Here is a 9263-nt window from a genome sequence, read left to right as displayed (position 1 = left end):
CTGCTTTTCTTTCACTCTGTAGTCCAACTCCTCCCAAACCATCTCAATTGGGTTGAGGTCAGATGACTGTGGAGGCCAGGTCATCTGATGCAGCACTCCGTCACTCTCCTTCTTTGTCAAATAGCCCTTACACAGCCTGGAGGTGTGTTGGGTCATTGTCCTATTGAAAAACAAATTATGTAACCACTAAGCCCAAACCAGATGGGATGGCTAATCGCTGCATAATTCTGTGGTAGCCATGCTGGTTAAGTGTCCCTTGAATTCTAAATAAATCACAGAGAGTGTCACCAGCAAAGCACCCCCACACCATCACACCTCTTCCTCCATGCTTTATGGTGGGAACCACACACACGGATATCATCCGTTCACCTACTCTGCGTCTCACAAAGACACGGCGGTTGGAACCAAAGGACAGATTTCCACCAGTCTAATGTCCATTGCTCCCGTTTCTTGGCCAAAGCAAGTCTCTTCTTCCTATTGATGTCCATTAGTAGTGGTTTCTTTGCAGCAATTCGACCATGAAAACCTGAACAGTTGATGTTGAGATGTGTCTGTTACTTGAACTCTGTGAAGGATTTATTTGGGCTGCAATTTCTGAGGCTGGTAACTCTAATGAACTTATCCTCTGCAGCAGAGGTAACTCTGGGTCTTCCTTTTCTGCGGTGGTCCTCATGAGAGCCAGTTTCATCATAGTACTTGATGGTTTTTGCAACTTTACTTGAAGAAACTTTAAAAGTTCTGGAAATTTTCCGTGTTGACTGACCTTCATGTCTTAAATTAATGACGGACTGTTGTTTCTCTTTGCTTATTTGAGCTGTTCTTGCCACAATATGGACTTGGTCTTTTACCAAATATGGCTATCTTCTGTATATCACCCCTACCTTGTCACAACACAACTGATTGGCTCAAATGCATTAAGAAGGAAAGATATTCCACAAATCAACCTTTAACACGTCACACCTGTTAATTGAAATGCACATCAGGTGACTACGTCATGAAGCTGACAAAGAATGCGAAGAGTGTGCAAAGCGGTCATCAAGGCAAAACTTTATATTTTTTATTTAACCTTTACTTAACTTGGCAAGTCAGTTAAAAACAAATTAGTATTTTACAATGATGGCCTACTCCAGTCAAATCCTCCCCTAACCCTGAGAACGCCTATGGGAAAGGGTGGCTACTTTGAAGAATCTCAAATATAACATATATTTTGATTTGTTTAACACTTTTTTGGTTACTACATGATTCCATATGTGTTATTTCATAGTTTTGATGTCTTCACTAATATTCTACAATGTAGAAAATAGTAAAAATAAAGAAAAACCCTGGAATGGTGTGTCCAAACCTTTGACTGGTAGTGTATATAATTATTTTATTTTATTTGTTGTTTTGTTTCCTTTTTGGATCCCAGGAAGAGTAGTCATTTATCGGTGCATGCGCTGACCAACTGGCAAGTGTCTTCACTGACATTTTCAACCTCTCCCTGTCTGAGTCTGTAATATCAACATGTTCAAGCAGACCACCATAGTCCCTGTCCCAAGAACACTAAGGTAACCTGCCTAAATGACTACCGACACGTAGCACTCATGTCTGTAGCCATGAAATGCTTTGAAAGGCTGGTCATGGCTCACATCAACACCATTATCCCAGAAACCCTAGACCCCCTCCAATGTGCATACCGCCCCAACAGATCCACAGATGATACAATCTCTGTTGCACTCCACACTGCCCTTTCCCACCTGGACAAAAGCAACACCTATGTGAGAATGCTATTAATCGACTACTGATCAGTGTTCAACACCATAGTGCCCTCAAAGCTCATCACTAACCTAAGGACCCTGGGACTAAACACCTCCCTCTGCAACTGGATCCTGGACTTCCTGATGGGCCGCCCCCCAGGTGGTAAGGGTAGGTAACAACACATCCGCCACGCTGATCTTCAACATGGGGGCCCCTTAGGGGTGCGTGCTCAGTCCCCTCCTGTACTCCCTGTTCAATCATGACTGCACGGCCAGGCACGACTCCAACACCATCATTAAGTTTGCCGAATGACACAGCAGTGGTAGGCCTGATCACCGACAACGATGAGACATCTTATAGGGAGGAGGTCAGAGACCTGACCGTGTGGTGCCAGGACAACAACCTCTCCCTCAACGTGATCAAGACAAAGGCGATGACTGTGGACTACAGGAAAAGGAGGACCAAGCACGCCCCCATTCTCATCGACGGGGCTGTAGTGGAGCAGGTTGAGAGCTTCAAGTTCCTAGGTGATCCTCAAAAGGTTCCATAGCTGCACCATTGAGGAAATCCTGACTGGTTGCATCACTGCCTGGTATGGAAACTTCTCGGCCTCCAACCGCAGGCACTACAGAGGGTGTGCGTATGGCCCAGTACATCACTGGGGCCAAGCTGCCTGCCATCCAGGACCTTTATACCAGGCGGTGTCAGAGGAAGGCCCTAAAAATTGTAAAAGACTCCAGCCACCCTAGTCATAGACTGTTCTCTCTGCTACCACACGCCAAGCGGTACCAGAACGCCAAGTCTAGGTCCAAGAAGATTCTAAATAGCTTCTACTCCCAAGCCATAAGATTCCTGAACATCTAATCAAATGGCTACCCAGATGCCCCCCCCCCCCCCCCCCCCTTTGATGTTCCTGCTATTCTCTGTTTATTATCTATGCATAGTCACTATAACTCTACCTAAATGTAAATATTACCTCAGTTACCTCAACTAACCGGTGCCCCCGCACATTGACTCTGCACCGGTACCCTCTGTTCATAGACTCGCTATTGTTATTTTACAGCTGTTTAATTATTTGTTACTTTATTTTATTTCTTTGTGGAATTTTTCTTTAAACTGCATTGTTGTTTAAGAGCTTGTAATTAAGCATTTCACTGCAAGGTAAACACTGTAAACCTGTTGTATTCGGCTCATGTGACAACTAACATTTGATTTGATTTGATTATATAAGATGTGCAATTTTGGTGAAAATAGCTCAATGATGTACACTTCAGGCAAGCTTTGTCTGTGGTGTCGTACAGACTATGTTAACAATACCCCTCCTCTTCTAGGGGGAAAATTCCCTGAAAGCATAAAGCCATGGAAGGAATGCAGGATGACAAAGAACCTTACTGCTACCTCCTATTGTCTCCATGGAAACGTGCCTCAATGGACATTCAGTGGGTATGGATGATCTGGACCACAGGACACAGAACCCCCCCCCCCCCCCCCCCCCCCACATCAGTCAAGTTAACACACTCCACACATTCTTCTCTCCTACATTTGAACAGTTTCATTACAAAACATTATTTCTATTTTCAGAAATGTTGGTAAATTAGCTTGGTGTGTTTTTTCGCTATCTATTCATGGCACAGGGTTGTTCAATGACAGACATGTATTTGTTTAGAATCTCTAATTTCATGGTTTCATTTCAGAGAGACAAATAATCATGTTTTTTGTTTGCAAAATGCTATATATCCACCTCACTCTCAGAGAAATGAATAGTACTGCTTGGCTTTACACAGTCAAATGTAACAAATAACAAAACATTTTATAAAGAAATGTACAAATGATACACTTGTGACATCAATATATATATTTTTTACTAATAATAATTCAATACAGTAATATGAGATCTGTCTGTAAAACATTTCCAGTTTTCATTTTAGTCATTATCCAGAGCAACAACCAAATATCCCAGTAAAATATATAGCATACAAACATTCCATTCCAGCAAAAAAAATATGTATAGCATTTAGAAAAAAACATATTCATACACATCTAAAATGTATGAATAAAACATCTGAGAACAGTAATATTTGACACACACACGAAGGAGGCCATAAGCAATCATTTCTGGTGTGCAAGCACAAATGTGAAATCATGGTGGATATAGCGTTTTAGAAATCAACTCTTCAGTTGTTGCTGTGTAGGCTACCATGTATACATATATTTAATCCATTTCAGTGGAAAGGATACTTCATATTTGTGGATTTTTCTTTTCATATACTGTACATAAACTGCCTATACCAAACATTAGGAACACCTTCCTAATATTGAGTTGCAACCCCCAGTCTAAATTTCGTTGGGGCATGAACTCTACAAGATGTCGAAAGTGTTCCACAGGGATGCTGGCCCACAGGGATGCTGGCCCACAGGGATGCTGGTCCACAGGGATGCTGGCCCACAGGGATGCTGGCCCACAGGGATGCTGGCCCACAGGGATGCTGGCCCACAGAGATGCTGGCCCACAGAGATGCTGGCCCACAGGGATGCTGGCCCACAGAGATGCTGGCCCACAGGGATGCTGGCCCACAGGGATGCTGGCCCACAGGGATGCTGTCCCACAGGTATGCTGGCCCACAGAGATGCTGGCCCACGGGGATGCTGGCCCACAGGGATGCTGGCCCACAGGGATGCTGGCCCACAGGGATGCTGGCCCACAGGGATGCTGGCCCACAGGGATGCTAGCCCACAGAGATGCTGGCCCACAGGGATGCTGGCCCACAGAGATGCTGGCCCACAGGGATGCTGGCCCACAGGGATGCTGGCCCACAGGGATGCCTGCCCACAGGGATGCTGGCCCACAGAGATGCTGGCCCACAGGGATGCTGGCCCACAGGGATGCTGGCCCACAGGTATGCTAGCCCACGGGGATGCTGGCCCACAGGGATGCTGGCCCACAGGGATGCTGGCCCACAGGTATGCCGGACCATGTTGACTCCAATGCTTCCCACAGTTGTGTCAAGTTTGCTGGATGTTCTTTGGATGGTGGACCATTCTTGATACACACGGGAAACTGTTGGGTGGGAAAAACCCAGCAGCATACCCCATTTAAAGGCACTTCAATCTTTTGTCTTGATCATTCTCCCTCTAAATGGCACACATACACAATCCATGTCTCAATTGTCTCAAGGCTCAACAATCCTTCTTTAACCCTGTCTCCTCCCCTTCATCTACACTGATTGAAGTGGATTTAACAAGTGACATCAATAAGGGATCACAGCTTTCATGATCTGTGCTGTGCTGAGCTATGCTGAGCCGCATCTGAGCTATGCTGTGGTGGGAGGCAGTGGCTTGTGAGTAGCCTTTCCTGCAGTCAAATGACCTAGTAGCCTCAAGGGGTGGAATGTTATTAATATTTTTCTTAATTTCATCATTAATAAACATTATTTTAAAAACCTGCCGAAAATCCGGTGTTTCCATGTCAAACGGTTTAGTTATATTTCAGACTTCTGTGATGTATAGAAAGTGTAATATTGGGATGCAAACTCAAAATTGAATGCATTTTAAATCTAAATCTGACATGGTACAGGTGTCTTCTTTTTTTAAAGCTCATAACCATGTGTGTGAGGTGTATACTTTTGTTTCAAAGTAGATTCGTTTAAGACTACCAGGAAACACTCTGTGTGAGTCAATGACAGGCACTGGCTTCAATAACCTATTGATCAATTTACTTAGTATCTGAAGAGTTCAAAGGTGAGTTCAGTCAACTGAGCTTTCAAGTGTTTGCTTTTCCGTTGACATTTTAGTCATTTATCCAGAGCGACTTGTGTAGTTTGTGCATTCATCTTAAGGTAGGTATGTGGGACAAACACATAGCTGTCACGTTCCTGACCTTATTTCCTTTGTTCAGTCTTGTTTAGTTGGTCAGGACGTGAGCTGGGTGGGCATTCTGTAACAGTCCTGACCTATTTATGTTAGTTTTTATGTGTTTTTGGTCAGGGCATGTGTTTTGGGTGGGCAGTCTATGTTATCTGTTTCTATGTTGGTTTCGGTTTGCCTGGTATGGCTCTTGATTAGAGGCAGGTGGTTTGCATTTTCCTCTAATCAAGAGTCATATTTAGGTAGGGCATTATCACTGTGTGTTTGTGGGTGATTGTCTCCTGTGTCTGTGTCAATGTTTGCACCATACGGGACTGTTTACGGTTTGTTCATTTCATGTAGTCTGTTCCTGTTCATTTCGTTCTTCACGTTGTATGTAAGTTCGTCGTTCAGGTCTGTCTACTTTCGTTTTGTTATTTTGTATCATTTTCAAGTATAGTCCGTTTTGTCTTGTTAAATAAATTCATCATGTCATTTCAACGCGCTGCACCTTGGTTCAATCCCTGCTCCTCCTCTTCTGATGAAGAGGAGGAGGATTATCGTAACAGAACCACCCACCAACCCAGAGCCAAGCAGCGGAGTCAAAGGAGAAAGGGACAGGAAAAGAAGGAGCAATGGACATGGGACGATGTTTTGGACGGAAAGGGTTGCTACACTTGGGAGGAGATCCTGGCTGGGAGGGATCGCCTCCCATGGGAACAGCTGGAGGCACTGAGGAGAGCGGAGGCTACCGGAGAGAGGAACCGGAGCTATGAGGGAACGTGTCTGGCACGGAAGCCGAAAAAGCCCGTGAGTAACTCCCAAAAATTTCTTGGGGGGGGGCTAAAGGGTAGTGGGCCAAGGGCAGGTAGGAGACCTGCGCCCACTTCCCAGGCTCACCGTGGAGAGCGGGAGTACGGGCAGGCGCCGTGTTACGCAGTAGAGCGCACGGTGTCTCCTGTACGAGTGCATAGCCCGGTGCGGGTTATTCCACCTCCCCGCACTGGGAGGGCTAGATTGGGTATTGAGCCAGGTGTCATGAGGCCGGCTCAACGCATCTGGTCACCAGTGCGTCTCCTCGGGCCGGCATACATGGCACCGGCCTTACGCATGGTTTCTCCGGTTCGCCTACATAGGCCGGTGCGGGTTATTCCACCTCCCCGCACTGGTCGGGCAACCGGGAGCATTCAACCAGGTAAGGTCGGGCAGGCTCAATGCTCAAGAGAGCCAGTACGCCTCCACGGTCCGGTATTTCCGGCACCACCTCCCCGCCCCAGCCTAGTACCTACAGTGTATACACTACGCACTAGGCTACCAGTGCGTATCCTGAGCCCTGTTCCTCCTCCACGCACTCTCCCTGTAGTGCGTGTATCTAGCCCGGTGCCTCCAGTTCCGGTCCCACGCACTAAGCTACCAGTGCGTCTCCAGAGCCCTGAACCCACTGTATCTTCTCCCCCTACTAATCCTGATGTGCTTGTCCTCAGCCCGGTGTCACCAGTGCCGGTACCACGCATCAGGGATAGAGTAGGCTTTGAGAATACAGTGTGCCCTGTCCCTGCTCCCCGCACTAGTGGGAAGGTGCTTATCATTAGCACGGTGCCTCCAGTTCCGGCACCACGCACCAGGTCTACAGTGCGCCATATCCGGCCAGAGCCAGCCGTCTCCCCAGCGCCATCTGAGCCATCCGTCTCCCCAGCGCCATCTGAGCCATCCGTCTCCCCAGCGCCATCTGAGCCATCCGTCTCCCCAGCGCCATCTGAGCCATCCGTCTCCCCAGCGCCATCTGAGCCATCCGTCTCCCCAGCGCCATCTGAGCCATCCGTCTGCCAGGAGCCTGCAAAGCCGCCCGTCTGCCATGAGCCTGCAAAGCCGCCCGTCTGCCATGAGCCTACAGAGCCGTCAGCCAGACAGGAGCCGCTAGAGCCATCAGCCAGACAGGAGCCGCTAGAGCCGTCAGCCAGACAGGATCTGCCAGAGCCGCCAACCAGACAGGATCTGCCAGAGCCGCCAACCAGACAGGATCTGCCAGAGCCGCCAACCAGACAGGATCTGCCAGAGCCGCCAACCAGACAGGATCTGCCAGAGCCGCCAACCAGACAGGATCTGCCAGAGCCGCCAGCGAGCCATGAGCAGCCAGAGCCGCCAGCGAGCCATGAGCAGCCAGAGCCGCCAAAGAGCCATGAGCAGCCAGAGCCGTCAGTGAGCCATGAGCAGCCAGAGCCGTCAGAGAGCCATGAGCAGCCAGAGCCGTCAGAGCGCCATGAGCGTCGTGAGCCGTCAGAGCGCCATGAGCGTCGTGAGCCGTCAGCCTGCCATGAGCGTCGAGAGCCGTCAGCCTGCCATGAGCGTCGAGAGCCGTCAGCCTGCCATGAGCGTCGAGAGCCGTCAGCCAGCATGGACCTGCCAGAGCCGTCCAAACAGGACCTGCCAGAGTCCTTCAGCCGGGATCTGCCCCTTGTCCCGGTGTTGCCCCTTGTCCCGGTGTTTCCCCTTGTCCCGGTGCTGCCCCTTGTCCCGGTGCTGCCCCTTGTCCCGGTGCTGCCCCTTGTCCCGGTGCTGCCCTTTGTCCCGGTGCAGCCCCTTGTCCCGGTGCTGCCCCTTATTCCAGTGATGGTCCTTATCCTGGTGCTGCCCCTTGTTCTGGTGCTGGCCCTTGTCCCGGTGCTACCCCTTGTCCCGGTGCTGCCCCTTGTCATGGTGCTAGCTGTTTATTTAGGGGAAGGTAGTGTTAGGGTGGGCATTAGAAGGGGTAGAAAGAAGAGGGGAGTGACTATGGTGGTACGGGGACAGCGTCCTGAACCGGAGCCACCACCGTGGTCAACTGCCCACCCGGACCCTCCCCTGGACTTTGTGCTGGTGCGCCCGGCGTTCGCACCTTGGGGGGGGGGGTACTGTAACAGTCCTGACCTATTTATGTTAGTTTTTATGTGTTTTTGGTCAGGGCATGTGTTTTGGGTGGGCAGTCTATGTTATCTGTTTCTATGTTGGTTTCGGTTTGCCTGGTATGGCTCTTGATTAGAGGCAGGTGGTTTGCATTTTCCTCTAATCAAGAGTCATATTTAGGTAGGGCATTATCACTGTGTGTTTGTGGGTGATTGTCTCCTGTGTCTGTGTCAATGTTTGCACCATACGGGACTGTTTACGGTTTGTTCATTTCATGTAGTCTGTTCCTGTTCATTTCGTTCTTCACGTTGTATGTAAGTTCGTCGTTCAGGTCTGTCTACTTTCGTTTTGTTATTTTGTATCATTTTCAAGTATAGTCCGTTTTGTCTTGTTAAATAAATTCATCATGTCATTTCAACGCGCTGCACCTTGGTTCAATCCCTGCTCCTCCTCTTCTGATGAAGAGGAGGAGGATTATCGTAACACATTCTATGTTATGTGTTTCTATGTTGGGTTTATTGTTTGGCCTAATATGGTTCTCAATCAGAGGCAGGTGTTTGTCATTGTCTCTGATTGGGAATCATATTAAGGTTGACTGTTTTCACTGTTTGTTTGTGGGTGATTGTTGCCGTGTCTGTGTTTGTTCGCCACACGATACTGTTTTCGTTCGTTTGTTCACGTCGTTTATTGTTTTGTATTTTGTCATGTGTTTTTCATCTTCGTTTAAATAATTAAAGTATGTATTCAAACCACGCTGCGCTTTGGTCCGATCCTTGCTCCTCCTCAGACGAGGAGGATTA

The sequence above is a fragment of the Salvelinus fontinalis genome, chromosome 27 (assembly GCF_029448725.1).
Source record: "Salvelinus fontinalis isolate EN_2023a chromosome 27, ASM2944872v1, whole genome shotgun sequence".
NCBI lineage: Eukaryota > Metazoa > Chordata > Actinopteri > Salmoniformes > Salmonidae > Salvelinus > Salvelinus fontinalis.
This window is presented reverse-complemented; position numbering follows the sequence as displayed.